Raw genomic sequence first — 17405 nt, 5'->3', positions numbered from 1 at the left:
AGACATCAGACAGATTCTAGCACTGCTAAAAGTTAGTACTCTAGAAAAATAAGGAAAGACTAAACACCAAAATCTTAAACTGGGAGATATTTATCTCCACGCATGATGCAACAATTTTAGGATCATACTAATGGCAGAAAGACTATAATTTCCTCACTCCTCTCCTTTCCCTATCATAACATTTAACTTCTGCTGACTCATAATTTTAATCAATTCATCGGGGGCACTTGATACAACTGTCTTCGAGTAGATTTACAGTGCTCCAAATTGGGACACCCCATCATGTTAAGCCAAGTTCTTTATATCAGCAACGCTATTGAAGAGGTACTGAAAGAAGATAGGTTGCCCAACGCTCATCCACATTTTTAGAAAGGAAGAGAAAAGTGCCCATGGTTTAGACAATTATTAAACTAGAATAACAGAATATATTGCATATTAGAAAAGCACAATGGCTTAGAACAGGCCTGGAATTCAGCCCGAGCAAGTGTTCTCTCAAGATGACCATACAAAACCTTTCCATGCGCTTTTAACATTACAAGATGCTTCAGAAAAGTTGACAAAATGGCTGCTAAACTAACCAAATATTGTAAAAGGTTTTATCAACATTTTGGGCTTTAATTAAGCTGTTAAAGGAAAGGTTGTAATAATGAGTGAATTCTTGCGAATAATACTTAAAAAGTTGACGGTAATGCTATCATTATGGTGGTAGAAGAGATGGCAAAAGGGAAGAGCAAACTATGGAGCATTTGTGCAAAAGGGTTTAGTCGGCTACAAACTAGATAGCCAATTTTAAAATATAATCACTGGTCATGACAAATGGCTAAATGGCCAAAATCTGTGCCTTTAATACTCAACCAAAACTGATGAAATGTGAATTTCATGTGTGTTAGTTTATAATTTGCACATTATCTTTGTTAGTCAATCCATGGCTAAAAATCACAATGTTATTAGGCAGGATGTATTTAGGAAAAGAGAAAAAGCAATCGACAATTTAATTAGTTAGAGCTTTACGGCATGTAAACTGCCCTTTCAGTTCAATTTATCTGTGCTGAACAAATTGCCTGAATTTGGCCCATATTCTCCAAACCTTTCCTATCCATATATCCAAGTATCTGACTTGTACCTGCCTCTAGCACTTCCTCTGGCAGCTTATTACATTTATACATCACCTTCTGTGAAAAAGTTGCCCTTCTCGTCCTTTAAATTTCTCACCTCTCACTTTAAACCTATACCCACCAGATTTTGGCTCGCATACCCTGGGGGAAAGACTGCAACTGTTCACCATATCATACCACCAATTTCACTGTAATCCGCAAATGTTCTCACCGTGCCACTTACAATCATTACTAAAACCAATGGCTGTCTGTCTGTCTGTCTGTCTGTCTGTCTGTCTGTCTGTCTGTCTGTCTGTCTGTCTGTCTGTCTGTCTGTCTGTCTGTCTGTCTGTCTGTCTGTCTGTCTGTCTGTCTGTCTGTCTGTCTGTCTGTCTGTCTGTCTGTCTGTCTGTCTGTCTGTCTGTCTGTCTGTCTGTCTGTCTCTCTGTCTCTCTCTCTCTCTCTCTCTCTCTCTCTCTCTCTCTCTCTCTCTCTCTCTCTCTCTCTCTCTCTCTCTCTCTCTCTCTCTCTCTCTCTCTCTCTCTCTCTCTCTCTCTCTCTCTCTCTCTCTCTCTCTCTCTCTCTCTCTCTCTCTCTCTCTCTCTCTCTCTCTCTCTCTCTCTCTCTCTCTCTCTCTCTCTCTCTCCCTCTCTCTCTCTCTCCCTCTCTCCCTCTCTCCCTCTCTCCCTCTCTCCCTCTCTCCCTCTCTCCCTCCCTCCCTCCCTCCCTCCCTCCCTCCCTCCCTCCCTCCCTCCCTCCCTCCCTCCCTCCCTCCCTCCCTCTCTCCCTCTCTCCCTCTCTCCCTCTCTCTCTCTCTCTCTCTCTCTCCCCCTCTCCCCCCCCCTCCCTCTCCCTCTCCCTCTCCCTCTCCCTCTCCCTCTCCCTCTCCCTCTCCCTCTCCCTCTCCCTCTCTCTCTCTCTCTCTCGCTCTCATCTTCAAGCCAATTTTATATCCAATTGGCTAGCACACCCTGGATTCCATTACAGGTATTCCCCGGCTTACGATGCTTCAACTTGCGATATTTTGATTTTGCGATGGTGCAGACGGCAGCGACCCGTAGCGAGCCGCAGCTCGCTTCCGGCCAAGTGACCATTTGCATTAAATGCATTTCGACTTACAATATTTTTGGTTTGCGATGGGTTTCTCTGAACGGAACCCCATCCGACGCTGAGGAGCACCTGTATATCTAACCCTTTAGACTAGCTTACCATGCAGTACCTTGTCAAAGGTCTTGCTGAAGCCCGTGTTGACGACATCTACTGCACAGCCCTCAATCTTCATGTTCATCTTTTCAAAAACTCAAATTGGTGAGAACATGATTTTCTATGCACAAAGCCATGCCAACTATCCCAAATCAGTCCTGTCCTTCCCAAATGCGTGTAGATCCTCTCTCAGAATTCCCTCCAATAACTCACCCACTACTGATTTAAAACACATTGGTCTGTAGTCCCTAAGCTTTTTTAAATAAAGGCACAACATTGTCCACCATCCATTCTTCCGGCACCTCACCCATGGCTGTGATACAATGCTCTCTGCAATGATGTCCGACAGTGCACTTGATCAGGAGAGTTATCTACCTTCATTTTAAACGGTGTATTTTAAGACCTCCAACACTTCCTCTTCTGCATTGTGGCTTCTCTTCATCACTACTAACTTCCCCAAGTTCTCGAGCATCCATGTCTTTCCACCTGGTAAATAAAGACTTAACCTCCTGTGCTTTCCACATAGATAATCTTGCTGGTCTTTAGGGGAACCTATTCTCTTTCTTGTTACTCACTTTACTTGTAATATATTTTCAAAATTTATATTAGAGAGCTTTTAGTACAATCCCTTCAAGTGATCTCTCCCTTCTTATTTCTCAATTCCACCCATTTACTCTCACTGGATGATTCCCGAGGAATATCCTCTCCTAGTACGACAGCAACATTCTCCCAAATTAAAAAACACAACTACCCTCCTCTCTTACCTCCATCTTTATGCCACCTGTAGCAGTTGTACCTTGGAACACTGAACTGCCAGCCGTGTCTCTTCCTCACCCATGTTTCTGTCATAACTATTATATCCAAGGCCTATAGTCCTATCCATGCCCCCAAGACATCGGCCTTGTTTGTCAGGCCTCTTGCATTGAAATTAATACAGTTTAAAGCACGTCTTTGCTTGCTCATAGCCTTCACAGCACAAAAATAGACCATTCAGAAAAGATGATCCATGTTGGGGTTTATGCTCCAGAAGAGCCTCCTCACACCCTTCTTCAGCCAACCTCACTTCTCCTTCATTTGTCTGGTTGTTTCCACACTAGGACATCTGATACTTAGTTCAACAGGTCACTCAACATCTCAGTGAAGCAGATTCAGCCAAATTCCTGAGAGAATTCATTTGCAATAATCTTCTATTTAAATCTCTGATGACAGGCCATCAACCTTAAAATCTTCCCCTCTCCACAAATGCTGCCTGATCTGATGAATATTTGCAGCATTCTCTCTTTTTCATTTTGAATTTAAGCCCTCCAGTTTAGGTCTCACCTGCATGTGTAAGCATCAGTTTGGAAATTAGATCACATAGCACTTATTTATTTTAGTGCTCCGCATTTGAAAATGTACTCACCATGGAGTAAAATGTGATAATGACCATTTACTGGATTAAACAGCTGAAGTGATATTCGCATCAGATGTGCATCAAATGATGCCATTCTCCTCGAAGCATTACCAGGGAAATTAGTCCACAATCCCAAGAATGATTGTTGTTGAACACTAAATAAACTAAACTTCTCATGGAGGCTCACTAAGCACCCAAGAAAAGTGCACCTGCGCTCGGTCCGCGTTAACCAACCAAACGCAGGCTCGGCGATCGCTTCGCTCAACACCTGCGCTCGGTCCGCTTTAACCATCTGATCTCCTGGTGGCATTTCCTCCACCCTGATCCTCAACACTGCGTGTTGCGTGCTGATGTGTGCTCAGTCCCTTGCTCCACTCTCTGTACACCCGTTACTGTGTGGTCAAATACAATGCCAACTCGTTCAATAAGTTTGGTGATCTTACCGTTGTTGTCAGCCGGATCTACAACAACGATGAGACAAAGTACAGGAAAGAGATCAAGAACCGAGTATCATAGTGTCAAGACAACAACCTAGACCTTACAATCAGCAAATCAAAAGAGTTCATAGTTGACCCGCGGAAGCAAGGGGAAGAGCATAACGCTGCTTCATTAATAAAACTGTAGAGATGGTGGATAGCTTCAAGTTCCTAACCCGATCCCTTCACACTGATGCAATGTCCAAGAAACCACATCACCACATTTACTTTCTTAGGTGTCTTAGAAGATTTAGAACACCCAAGATGATTTTCCTTAAGTTCATAAGTTCTAGGAGCATAATTAGGCCATTCGACCCATCAAGTCTACTCCACCATTCAATCATGGCCGATCTATCTTTCCCTCTCAACTCCATTCTCCTGTCTTTTCCCCATAACCCCTGACACCCTTACTAATCAAGAAAAAAAAATCAACAGATGGGCTATGGAAAGTACCATGACTGGATCATCTCAACCGAGCTCTTGACTTCCTGAACCTGCAGAGTATTGAATACTACCCAGTCCATCATAGGCTTATTATGTCCTTCCTTCCAGATCATCTTCATGTCGCATTACATCAGGATAACGGGAAATATTGTTAAGGATGCCTTCCACCCCTGGCCATTCATTTTTCTCTCTCTTACCTTCTGGGAGAAGATATAGCTTTTGGGTTTGACAAACAAGTCAACTCTGTGGTAAAAGCCAGTTTCTTCCAGTTACATACCATAGCTAAAATCAAACCATTCCTCCAATTTGAAGATCTAGAAAAAATCATCCACGCATTTATTTCCTCCCGCCTGGACTATTGCAACACCCTATACACTGGGATCAGCCAATCATCCCTGTCCCGCCTGAAATTGGTCCAAAACGCCGCAACAAGACTCCTGACGGGTACCCATAAAAGGGACCACATCACCCCGATTCTGGCCTCTCTCCACTGGCTCCCAGTACGGTATAGAATCGATTTCAAGCTCCTCCATGGGCCTAAATGGGCTTCCCCCCCCCTCCCCCCCCAGCCATATCAAAAATCGTCTAATCCACCACTATCTCCAGGTCCCTCAGGTCGGCCGACTTGGGGCTACTGCCTGTCCAGCGGTCTAGGCTTAAGCTCAGGGGTGACCGCACTTTTGCGGTTGCAGCTCCTAGACTGTGGAACAGCATCTCACTCCCCATCAGAACTACCCCCTCCATCGACTCCTTTAAGTCCAGACTCAAAACCTACTTCTATTCCCTAGCGTTTGAGGCCCTTTGAGGGGGCGCTGTAAACTGTTTATGTCTGTGTTGTTAGGTTTGTGTGCTATTGTATGTGCTTTTTTTTAGTACCTGTACTGATGTACAGCACTTTGGTCAACGTGGGTTGTGTTTAAATGTGCTATACAAATAAAATTGACAACTTGACTTGATAGGAAGCCCAGACGTCCAACTTCATCATCATATATATACAGCCGGAAACAGGCCTTTTCGGCCCTCCAAGTCCGTGCCGCCCAGTGATCCCCGTACATTAACACTATCCTACACCCACTAGGGACAATTTTTTACATTTACCCAGCCAATTAACCTACATACCTGTACGTCTTTGGAGTGTGGGAGGAAACCGAAGATCTCGGAGAAAACCCACGCAGGTCACGGGGAGAACGTACAAACTCCTTACAGTGCAGCACCCGTAGTCAGGATCGAACCTGAGTCTCCGGCGCTGCATTCGCTGTAAAGCAGCAACTCTACCGCTGCGCTACCGTGCCCCATTGCTTTCAAACTCCTGAACCAGCAATTTCTTGCACACTTCCTTCCCAGAGGCGTGGCCACACACTCTGACTGTTAACTCGACCTCAGTTATTCCGTTCTTGCATTTAATATATTTCCCCAACTTCAGATTGCACCACAATCTTTCACTCTTCTGCTGGTTTGCTCTCAGTGTTGTATTTATCATTAGTCTATGTACACCGTTTACTCTGTGAGCTGTGAGCCCAGTGTATATGACAATAAACTAATCCGAATCTGAATGTAGTTGAGATACAACAGAACAAGGAGTTTGTTAATGTTAATGTCAGATAGGGCAGAATTCTATAACAGCAACTTGGTGTCCCTAAAGAAATACAAACTATGATTAAAACCATGACAAATCCTCATTTGACATCTACTGCCGCTGTACACCGACGAGCCAAAACATTGTGACCACTGACAGGTGAAGTGAATAACATTGATTACCTTATTACAATGGCACCTGTCAAGGTCAGGCAGCTCCTAGACTGTGGAACAGCATCTCACTCCCCATCAGAACTACCCCCTCCATCGACTCCTTTAAGTCCAGACTCAAAACCTACTTCTATTCCCTAGCGTTTGAGGCCCTTTGAGGGGGCGCTGTAAACTGTTTATGTCTGTGTTGTTAGGTTTGTGTGCTATTGTATGTGCTGTTTTAGTAACTGTACTGATGTACAGCACTTTGGTCAACGTGGGTTGTGTTTAAATGTTAGGCAGCAAGTGAATAGTCAGTTCTTGAAGTTGATGTGTTGGATGCAGGAGAAATGGGCAGGAGTAAAGACCTGAGCGGCTTTGACAAGGGCCAAATTGTTATGGCCAGACGACTGGGTCAGAACATCTCTGAAACAGCAAGGCTTGTGGGGTGCTGCTAAAGGATCTGCTGCTAATGTTTTGGTGCCAGATACCACAGGATACCTTCAGGGATCTTGTAGAGCCCATGCCTCGGCAGGTCTGCACTGTTTTGGCAGTACACGGAGGACCAACAGCATATTTGGCATATATCCTGTCCATAAATATATATACAATGTCTTTTAAAACAAAAAGAAACAAAACCCAAAAGGTTTTCACAGTACCACAGCACACATGACAATAAACTAAACCCCTAAAGTCCTTATTGTATCCACTTCTATAGCTTCCACTGACAGCTCATTCCAGATATTGATTACCCACCAAAAGTTGCCCTTGATGTGTCTCTTAAATATCTCCCCTTTCACCTTAAGTCTATGTCCTTTAGTTTAAGGATCTTCTATCCCGGGAAAAAGACCAAGCACTCACTTTGTCCATGCCCTTTATGATCTGGTACACTTCAATTGGGTCACCCCTCAGCATACTATGTTCCAAAAAAAAAAACTCCCATCCTGTCCAATTTCTCCCTATAAACTCAAGGCTGCAAGCCCAGCATTTCAGAAAATTAAATCATGATTAAATCATGATTCTATAATTAAAATGAAGGACACTTCCAATATACAATACAAGTATCACTCAAATGGGGAAGCATCAAAATAAACCAAAAAGAGCATTTCATTTTCAATTGGCATAACAGTAGAAATTCTGTAAGGATCTCTTAATTTAGATTGAACACAAAGTTGAATTAACATTGGAATTGCTCTCCCACCCAGTCAAGAAATTATGTCATTCAAACCACAGGCAGTCTTAGTTTTATATTTAGTACGTCTCCTGCCATATCACATTGACCCAAATCTGCTGAACTCAAAGCTGAACTGTCGCTTGGCCTGATTCAAAAGATAACTCGGCAACCCAATTGTGTAGAAAAGCACACTATTAGATTTCAATTCAAAAACTACACTGAATAACAAGTACACTGAGAAACTGCAAAGAGAAAACTGGTTTAGTCAGGTTGGGTCATCAATTATGTAACAAATAATTCACACATTTTCTCAGCGGGTGTTGTTTTCATGATATTACATTTGCAAAACTTATTAATCCCTATAAACCAGCCTTGCCTCAGATTATTGAACTGTCGGTTACGAACAATGTGCCACTCATGACTGTTCTCCTGAATCAGAATATAGCAACGACCCAATATGACAGACCACGGGGGGAGTGGGGTGGTGGGGAAGAGGGGAGAAAATGGTGTCCATTATTGCCAATTGTCTGCTCGAACCAAGTACAGGATTATCGAGTAATAGAGCATCATTGTATAAGTAGAAGAAACAAAGAACTACAAATACACAAAACAACATGAAGAGATGGAGTAACTCTGCAGGTCGGGCAGCATCTCTGTAGAACATGGATAGTTGATGTTTTGGGTCGGAACCCTTCGTCAGACACTTGGCCAGGTACTGAACCTGGAAACCAGGCGACTTGATGTCCCTGGCTTGGTGACAGCCAGGGGAGTGGCAAGGATCAGCGGTGTTAGTGGTCACGGCCTGTGGGCGGCCGGAGTGCAGAAAGGGTCGTGGTGGTGGCAGGCATGGCCTGGAAGCAACCGAGGAAGTCGCTGGGCTGGTGATGGCGGCAGTCAGCCCGGCCTGGAAATAGCCGGGATGGCAGTGTGGGCAGGCATCAGCAACCCAGTGAAGGTTGGTAGGTCCAGCCTGGAAACAGCCAGGGGTGGCGGTGTGGGCTGAGTTGGCGTCGGCAGCCTGGCCTGGCAGTGAAGTTCGGTAGTTTCGTCTGCTGTATCCAAAATCCGTAATAAAGAGGTCCATAATAACATGCGTTTGCTGTATACATTGAGAAACAATTGCAGGGATATGAAATACAAAGTGCAAATGAAACAATGACACCCGAATATTTTTTTTAAATGTAAATATCAATAACTTGGGGTGAAGAATATTTATTCAATAATATTGAGGTCACCCCATGATCAAATAGTCTGTTGAAGTTTGATAACTGCCAAGTATCGGAACGTCTGGAACCATATCCTTTCATAAATCACCACTTCAACAACTATAGTGGGAAACAGTCACATTCCTCTAAAAATATAACAAAACACAAACTGGTACATGCACTTGCTGTTAGGCAAGTTGGCAATTTTCCAACATGCTTTGTGCATATTTGTTCCACCACATCAAATTACAAGCTGGATTCCAATAACACGAGGATCTGCATATTTGCAAAGAGCCGCCCAAGCCTCCAGATCAAATACAGACAAGAATACACACCTGTAGACACATGAAGCTGCAGATGCTGGAATCTAAAGCAAAAACAAAGTGTTGGAGGGACTGCAGACGATGGTGCAGGTTGGGATCATTCATCAGGCTGAATGGAGTTTTTTTTTTAGATTTTAGATTTAGAGATACAGCGCGGAAACAGGCCCTTCGGCCCACTGAGTCCGCGCCGCCCAGCGATCCCCGCACATTAACACTATCCTACACACACTAGGGACAATTTTAACATTTACCCAGTCAATTAACCTACATACCTGGACGTCTTTGGAGTGGGTGGGTGGGGAGAGAAAGCTGGAAAAGAAATGCTGGGGCAAGATAAAGTCTAGCAAGTGAAGGGGTGGATACAGGCGAGGGAGATTATTGGCAGATGGGTGGAGTAAGTTATAAAGGCTAGAGGTGAAAAGAAGATATAAATTTGTCAGATAAGGAATGAAGAAGAGGAGTAACATGTAAAGCCGGAGGGAGGGGAAAGTGGGGGATAAAAGGAAATAGGGGATTCACAATTAGACATCATCTCTGATGTCCTAGTGTGAAACACCTCATCCCGGGCGCAGATGCGGCGTAGATGGAGGAATTGGGAGTAGGGGATAGACTTTTTGCAGGAGACAGGGTGAGAAGAAGTGTAGTCCAGATAGCTGTGCGAGTCAGTGGGTTTATAGTAGATGTCAGTCACTAGTCTGTCTCCTGTGAAGGAGATGGTGAGGTCCAGAAACGGTAGGGAGATGTCGGAGATAGTCCAGGTATATTTAAGAGCAGGATGGAAATTGGTAGTGAAGTGTATGAAGTCAGTGAGTTCTGCATGGGTGCAAGAGGTAGCACCAATGCTGTCGTCGATGTAGCGGCGGTAGAGTTCGGGGATGGGGCCGGTGTACGTCCGGAACAGGGATTGTTCGATGTACCCGACAAAGAGGCAGGCATAGCTAGGGCCCATGCGAGTGCCCATAGCTACGCCTCTGGTTTGGAGGAAGTGGGAGGAGTCAAAGGAGAAGTGGTTAAGGATAAGAACCAGCTCTGCTGGGGGGGGGGGGGGGGGGGAAAGAGTGTTAGTAGATGGTGATTGGCTGGTTCAACGGTCGAGGAAGAAACGGAGGGCTTCGAGACCATCCTTGTGGGGGATGGAAGTGTAGAGTGACTGGACATCCAGGGTAAAGATGAGGGAGTGGGGGCCTGGAAACCGGAAGTTATCGAGGAGACGGAGAGCATGTGAGGTGTCTTGGACGTAGGTGGCGAGGGATTTGACCGGGGGCATAGGATGGAGTCGAGGTAGGTGGAAATAAGTTTGGTGGGATATGAACAGGCAGAAACAATAGGTCTGGCGGGACAGTTCTGTTTATGGATGTTAGGTAGGAGGTAAAATCGGGCCGTGCGGGGCTGGGGAACGATAAGTTTGGAGGCATTAAAGGGTAGAGCGCCGGAAATGGTGAGGTCCGTGATGGTGCTGATGATTAAGGTCTGGTGCTCGTCGGTGGGGTCATAGTCCAAGGATAAGTAGGAAGAGGTGTCTGAGAGTTGTCGTCTGGCCTCGGTCCGGTAGAGGTCAGCACGCCAGACTACCACAGCACCTCCCTTGTCATCCCCAACTGCCGGCGTGGAGAATTTGAGGCAGTTAATGTCATCTCCAACTGCCGGCGTGACATTAACCACCTCAAATTCTCCATTCCCCTGACTCACTCTAACCTCTCCCCTCCTGAACGTGCAGCCCTCCACTCACTCTGCAACAACCCGGACTTAGTCATCAATGTATGAACAATGACTTTTCCAACTTTAGATAGTTCCTCTGTCCCTCTCTTCCTCTCCCCTCCCCCTTCCCAGTTCTCCCTCTATCTTCCTGTCTCCACCTATATCTTTCCTTTGCCCCCCCCGTGACATCAGTCTGAAGAAGGGTCTCGACCCGAAACGTCACGCATTCCTTCTCTTCTGAGATGCTGCCTGATCTGCTGTTACACCAGCATTTTGTGAATAAATACCTTCGATTTGTACCAGCATCTGCAGTTATTTTCCTACAAAACAGTCATTGCAAAAAACAAAGAAACTTTGTTGATGGGAACAATGTTTCAGCAGAAAGAATACATAGAAGGTTGGCAAAGAATTGGAAATAGCAAGAAGACCAGGACTAAAAAATGAAACAAGCCGAAATATAATAAAAGCAGGAAAGGCAAGGCCATTAATAGGAGATAGTTATATTATAGGTATACAAAAACTATGCACAAGAATAAAGTAAGTGGAAAAACAAAATGAAATGGCTTAAAATCTGCACAAATATGCAAACTACCATAATAATAAATGAGAACATGTTGTGAGGAACCAGATGTAATGTGAATTATTAAGATCAGGTTAAAGAACATTGCAGAGTAGAGAGGGAAAAGGTGGGAGGATGAGCGGGGATCTTATTGAAACATATAAGATTATTAAGGGATTTGGCACGCGAGAGGCAGCAAATATGTTCCCAATGTTGGGGGAGTCCAGAACCAGGGGCCACAGTTTAAGAATAAGGGGTAGGCCATTTAGAACAGAGATGAGGAAGAACTTTTTCACTCAGAGAGTTGTGAACCTGTGGAATTCTCTGCCTCAGAAGGCAGTGGAGGCCAATTCTCTGGATGTTTTCAAGAGAGAGTTAGATAGAGCTCTTAATGATAGCGGACTCAGGGGATATGGGGAGAGGGCAGGAACAGAGTACTGATTGTACATGATCAGCCATGATCACGGTGAATGGCGGTGCTGGCTCGAAGGGCCGAATGGCCTACTCCTGCACCTATTGTCTATTGGGAGGATAGGTAGGATTTGATTGGGATAGTTAGATTTATTAGGAGTATCATGACAGTTAAATCTCCAATCTACCTCAGCCACGAGGAAAACAAAAACAGAACAGTGTGGCAGTACCTGGGGATTAGGCCACTCCCTGGATCATCCCCCTGGGCACGGGTTGGACAGGGCTGGGGGAAGGACTAGTGCCACGGGGGTTTGCCTGAAGGGGCTGGAGAGATAACTCGTGTTTGAGACTGAAGTGAGAGTGGATGTTCTGTTGCTGGATTAAATTACTGTTAACACTTACCTGGCGTCTTGCCTTATTCCTACCGCGTCCAGACCCACTACAACATGTTAATATATATTTTTAATATTGTTAGGTGGTCTGCCGGCCAACTCTTAGTCAAATCTTTGAGTCAGTGGACTGGTCCACGTTCAGGGATTCTGCAGCCAACCTGAATGAGTGCACCACTGCCAGGACTGACCTCATCAGCAAGTAAGTAGAGGAGTGTGTGCCGACAAAGACAATCCGAGTGTTCCCCAATGAGAAACTATGGATGAACTGCAAGGTACATTCACAGGTGATGGTCAGTTCCACCGCAGACATGTCAAACAATCCTGAGTGGTACAGGAGAGCACGCTATGATCCTTGCAAAGCCATCAAGGATGCCAAGAGGCAATACCAAGACAAATTTGAGTCCCAGTATAATCATTCAGATACCCACAGAATGTGGCATGGTGTGAACACTATCACTGGCTGCAAAGTGACCTCAGGTAACATCACTGGTGATAGTGTGGCCCGCCACACACTGCCAGCCGGTCTCCCAGCCCACCGATCGCTTACCGGATTGGAGACCATGGCTGCAATGAGCCTATGTGGCCAGCAGCAAGAGGCATTAAAATGGTGCCTCTTGCCCATGGACTAAGTGGCCTGTTCTATATAAACTGGGGGATGGTGCTTATAATATGGTGATAGTCTTGCTGATCTGTATGCAAAAGTATTTTGCTGTACCTTGGTACACGTGATAATAAAGAAAGCATTTAACCATTAAAAGGGGACAAGGAAAGAGTGTTCACGTCACCGCCCCGTTTCCACCAATCTTTCCACCACTACGCACAAGAAGCGCAAGATGCCATTGTTTGCAGATGTCGAGTAGTGTGTTCAGCTCTGGCTGAACAGTTTCTAATTTTGTGATGTGGACTCGATAAGAAGGCCATTCAAGACATCCAGCTCAATTGAAGCCACTTAGCTAAGATTTAAGCCAGTCAGCAGCTCTGCAAACAGTAGAAACCTCCTAGTAAAGAGGGCAGCATGCACAATCTACTCTGTACCTTCCGTTACAAGCAGCAACCTCAATTCAACCCCAGGTTAAGCTTCTCATTTTCCCCATTGTATTACAGTAAATTAGTACCGTTTTTGACCCAAGACTCCAATGAACCAGCTATCAAAAATAACTGTCTACTTCTAAACTCACTCATCACAGAAAGGGATCATGCCCTACTTTGCCCTTTCTACATACTGTAATGCTATTTCACTGCAAATTCAAGACTAACTTCTTCTCAGCACCCCACCAGGCTCTTGAATACTAATTGGACTTTTATCTATGGATTGTCTTTGATTTAAGGAGGGGCTTTTTTTGCACGAGTATTGGTGTTATTAATTTATTGAAATGTTTTAAATGGTATCTTTGAGTGTTGTGTTTACAGGCCTGTTATGCTGCTGCAAGCGAGAATGTCATTGTTCCGTTGCGAGTACATTTGACAATTAAATATTCTTAACTCTTGGCCACCTGCCATCCTCCAACTCTAACCTCAGGCCTAACTCCAAGGTGGCACATATCTAATCTGCAAAGTGTGGAAATGAAATTTGCAGTCTCATAACAGGAGATTTTACTTGCTGCTGTAACCCATCTAATGCATCTATTTAGAGTGCATTAAAATCGAGGTCAAATCCTTCACACCATTTCAAATAGAACGATTAACCAGAGAGTTCTGTCAAATATTTTGTCTTCAATCAATATTACCAAACAGATTACAGACACTAAATACTGGAGTAACTCAGTGGGACAGCATCTCTGGAGTTAAGGAACAGGTGACATTTCAGATCGAGACCCTTCTTCAGAATGATTCAGGGGAGAGGGAGACTAGAGATATGGAAGGAAAGGAAGTGAAAATGACTGATCAAGCAGATAATTATCAAGGAAACGTAGAATGGTTCATGTGTTAGTGGGGGGGAGAGGGGGGAAGTGACAATGAGATTACTAAACAGATTATCTGGCTGTGATTACACAGCTATTTATAAGTGCTTTGTGTGCAAATTCATTGTTAAATTTTCACATAAAAGCACGCACAATACTTCATTGGTACATGAATGGTTATGAGGCATTTCAAACAAGATTATGAAAGGTGCAAAAATGAGTTCATTTTTCTCTAAAGTAATATTTTTTCAGTCCAAACACTGCTGTTTTGAAAACAAATGAATAAGCCATAACAGTTGAGACACAAAATGCTGGAGTAACTCAGCAGGGCAGGCAGCATCTCTGGAGAGGAATGGGTGATATTTCGGGTTGAGACCTAACAGTTGCTGCTGGACTTGACAAGTTTCTCCAATGGTTTGCTTTTGCTCCATTTCAACAATCTGCAGTCTCTTGTGTCTCCAAGGTTTTCATAATTGCATTTCTTCTTATTTTGACTTCACTGTAGTCACTATGCAAAAATGTAATTCTTCTTAAAATACAGGAAATCACCATATAAAAACCTTCATGAAACCTTTGTACAGAACTAAAATCGAGAGTACTGCAGTGAGGAAATTAGGATTCCTCACAGATCATTTACACTCAGAATTTCGGGCAGAAATGTAACAAAAGTCCCTTAAGTGCATTCATCCGATTTCTTGGCTGTTGCTTCCCTTGATTTAAGAGATTTAAGAATTTTGGTTGAGTCTTTTTTTCCTGCTTTTGTAACATGAATAATTTCATTGAATGAGGCACAAAACCCAGAAAGATCAGCACAAAATTAAAATGCTGCACAATTCCAAGAATAAAACTAAGCAACTGAGAACTGCCATAACAATTACTCCAGTTTCCTCCCACAGTCCAAAGATTGGCAGGTTTGTAGGTTAATTGGCTGCTGTAAAATTGTCCCTCGTGTATAGAATAGAACTAGTGTACGGGTGGGTGATCACTGGTCATCGTGGACTCAGTGGGTCGAATAGGCCGGTTTCCACGCTGTATCTCGCAACTAAAATCGCTCCCAAATCTAAATGGATAAACCATTTTAATTGTCAAATTTATGTTTTTCTCTTCCCTCCTAATTAATCAACATGGCTAAAAATGTTCCTACTTGCCACTTTGTCCAAATTTAAAGTGTCCAAATGTAGGTGATTCAACTTTAAAACTGATCTTCAAACAGCTGTACATAATACATAATCAGGATCAATAGATGTAGGACAGGAATCTTCCCTGTCCCGTGTGTTTACAATTAGGTCACTGGTGTCGTTACTGCTGCCTGGTGTTTTAGTAAATTACAATGAAACTGCATTTCTTAATCTGCAGTGAAATGCCTTTGAGGTTGGGGGTGCAATCTTAATGTAATATCCAAGGTCAGCATCCCTGTTCTTTTCTTTCTACCTTTCCTTGTTTAGGAGCTTAGCGCTGGTTAATAGTCGCAACAGTTCACATAATCAATGCACCAATCAATCATCTCTTGAGAAGCAACCACCATAAATGACCAGTTCACTTCCCCCAGATCAATGGTTCACCCACCACCTTCTTTAGGGGAGTAACAAAATTCCCCTCTTTTCATTTCAGTAACTTTGTGGTTGAGAGAGATTATATCTTTCACATCATTGTTGTCAAGGGCAACTCTTTGGGTACACAAACACCACAGGTGTCCAAAACGTTGATCGGTTTCTCACAGCCCACATTCAGAACATTAAGGTTTGGTTCTCTCAAATTTGATGAAACGGGGAAGACAAAAATCCAGCAATTCCAGTCGTACACACCCTAGCACATCTGGCAAAAGGAGTCAAAACAAAAGAGCACTATTTTTGTCCAACCATCGAAATAGAATGTACTATTACTAATAGTAAGACGATTGTTACTAACAGTAATCATTATTACTAGTGGCTACTGTTATTACTAATAGTAATAGACCATAGGTGTGTATTGAGAAACTGATCAGCATCTGAAAAGGAAATTAAAAAGCTTCTTCAAAGAGCTAAAAAGGGAAAGGTTAGCAAAGTTCATGTGTTTGTTACTGAAGGAAATTATGTCAGGTAATAAAGAAAAAGATAACAAATACAGGTAACCATGATGGAAAAAGGATGAATGAGGAGCTGAAATAAATCTAGCTTCTGGGGAACAAAAAACACATTGGAGTGGGGGGGTGGGAAGGAGCTACAAAACAACTAGAATCCAAATGCTAGACTTTGATTGACAAAGTTGTAGCAGTGTACATAGAAAATGATAGGGTTCAACTGAGTCAACATGGACTTGGGAAAGGAAATCATTCTGACACGTCTGTTTCAGTTGTTTAAGGTTGTAATTAGCTGAATAGATAAGGGGAAACAAGCAAAAGTGGTGCCTTTGATCTTTTATAAGGCATTTTGATTACATGCCACATGAGGATATTAAAGGTAATTAAGTTCTGGCACATTGAAATGGGATAATATAGTGACATGGATTAGGAATTGGTTTACAGACAAAACCAAAGAGTAAGAATTAAATGGTCATTTTCCGGTTGAGTCTTTGACTAATGACCTGCTTCAAGAATCAGATCAGTGCTCCAGCTGTGGACAGTCTATATTAATAGTTTGGATGTCCTCAACCCGAAACGTTACCTATCCATGTTCTTGAGAGATGCTGCCTGACCTGCTGAGTTACTCCACCACTGTTTCCTTCAATAGTTCAGATGATGGAACAAGTGAATATATATTAAATGGTGAGTGTTTGATAAGTCATAGAATCATACAGCACAGAAACAGGCCCATCGGCTCAACTTGTCCCTGCTGACAAAGATGTCCCATTCAGGCTAGTGCCACCTTATCGCATTTAGCCCATATCCCTCTAAACCTTTTCTATCCAAGTAATGATCCATGTCAATCCCGACACATTCTGATAATGACTTGCCTTTTATCATTAATCATCTACGTTATCATTCATCCTGAACCATCTTCTCCAACTATTCCATTCGGATTCTTATCCACAGCGTAGATACGAGCCCCAGCTCTATTCAAGTGAAGCCCATCCCACTCAAATAACTTTCCATTACTGGGGCCAATGCTTCATGAAATGAGGCCCATTTGGCCCACAGCAATCTTTGATCCACGCATTCAAGCCTACGCATTCACAAAAAATTTAAAGGTTTGAACAAGGTGATTCCTGTACACAAAACAGGTACCAAGTGCACTTAAAAAAACTTGTTCAAAGCAGTTGAAAAAATAATTCGAATTAAGATTAATTTGTAACCCACATAAAGTGCAATACAAAATTGAATCATTGATATTTGCAAAAATATTTTTGTAGTCAAGAAAACCTGCTAGAATATTTTACTCTTCACAAAACATTTAACATTTAATACTAATTCATCAATAAAATGGATTAGT

General features: G+C 43.3%; 1 protein-coding gene across 3 annotated transcripts in view; it reads right to left on the bottom strand.

The window, feature by feature from the left end:
* dennd5a (DENN/MADD domain containing 5A) overlaps window positions 1-17405 on the bottom strand; it is an 84053-nt gene that overhangs the window by 55208 nt on the left and 11440 nt on the right. The window lies entirely within an intron of this gene.

Source organism: Rhinoraja longicauda, chromosome 18, assembly GCF_053455715.1.
Source record: "Rhinoraja longicauda isolate Sanriku21f chromosome 18, sRhiLon1.1, whole genome shotgun sequence".
Lineage (NCBI taxonomy): Eukaryota > Metazoa > Chordata > Chondrichthyes > Rajiformes > Arhynchobatidae > Rhinoraja > Rhinoraja longicauda.
The sequence above is the reverse complement of the archived record's forward strand: the minus strand, read 5'-3'. Positions and strand labels throughout refer to the sequence as shown.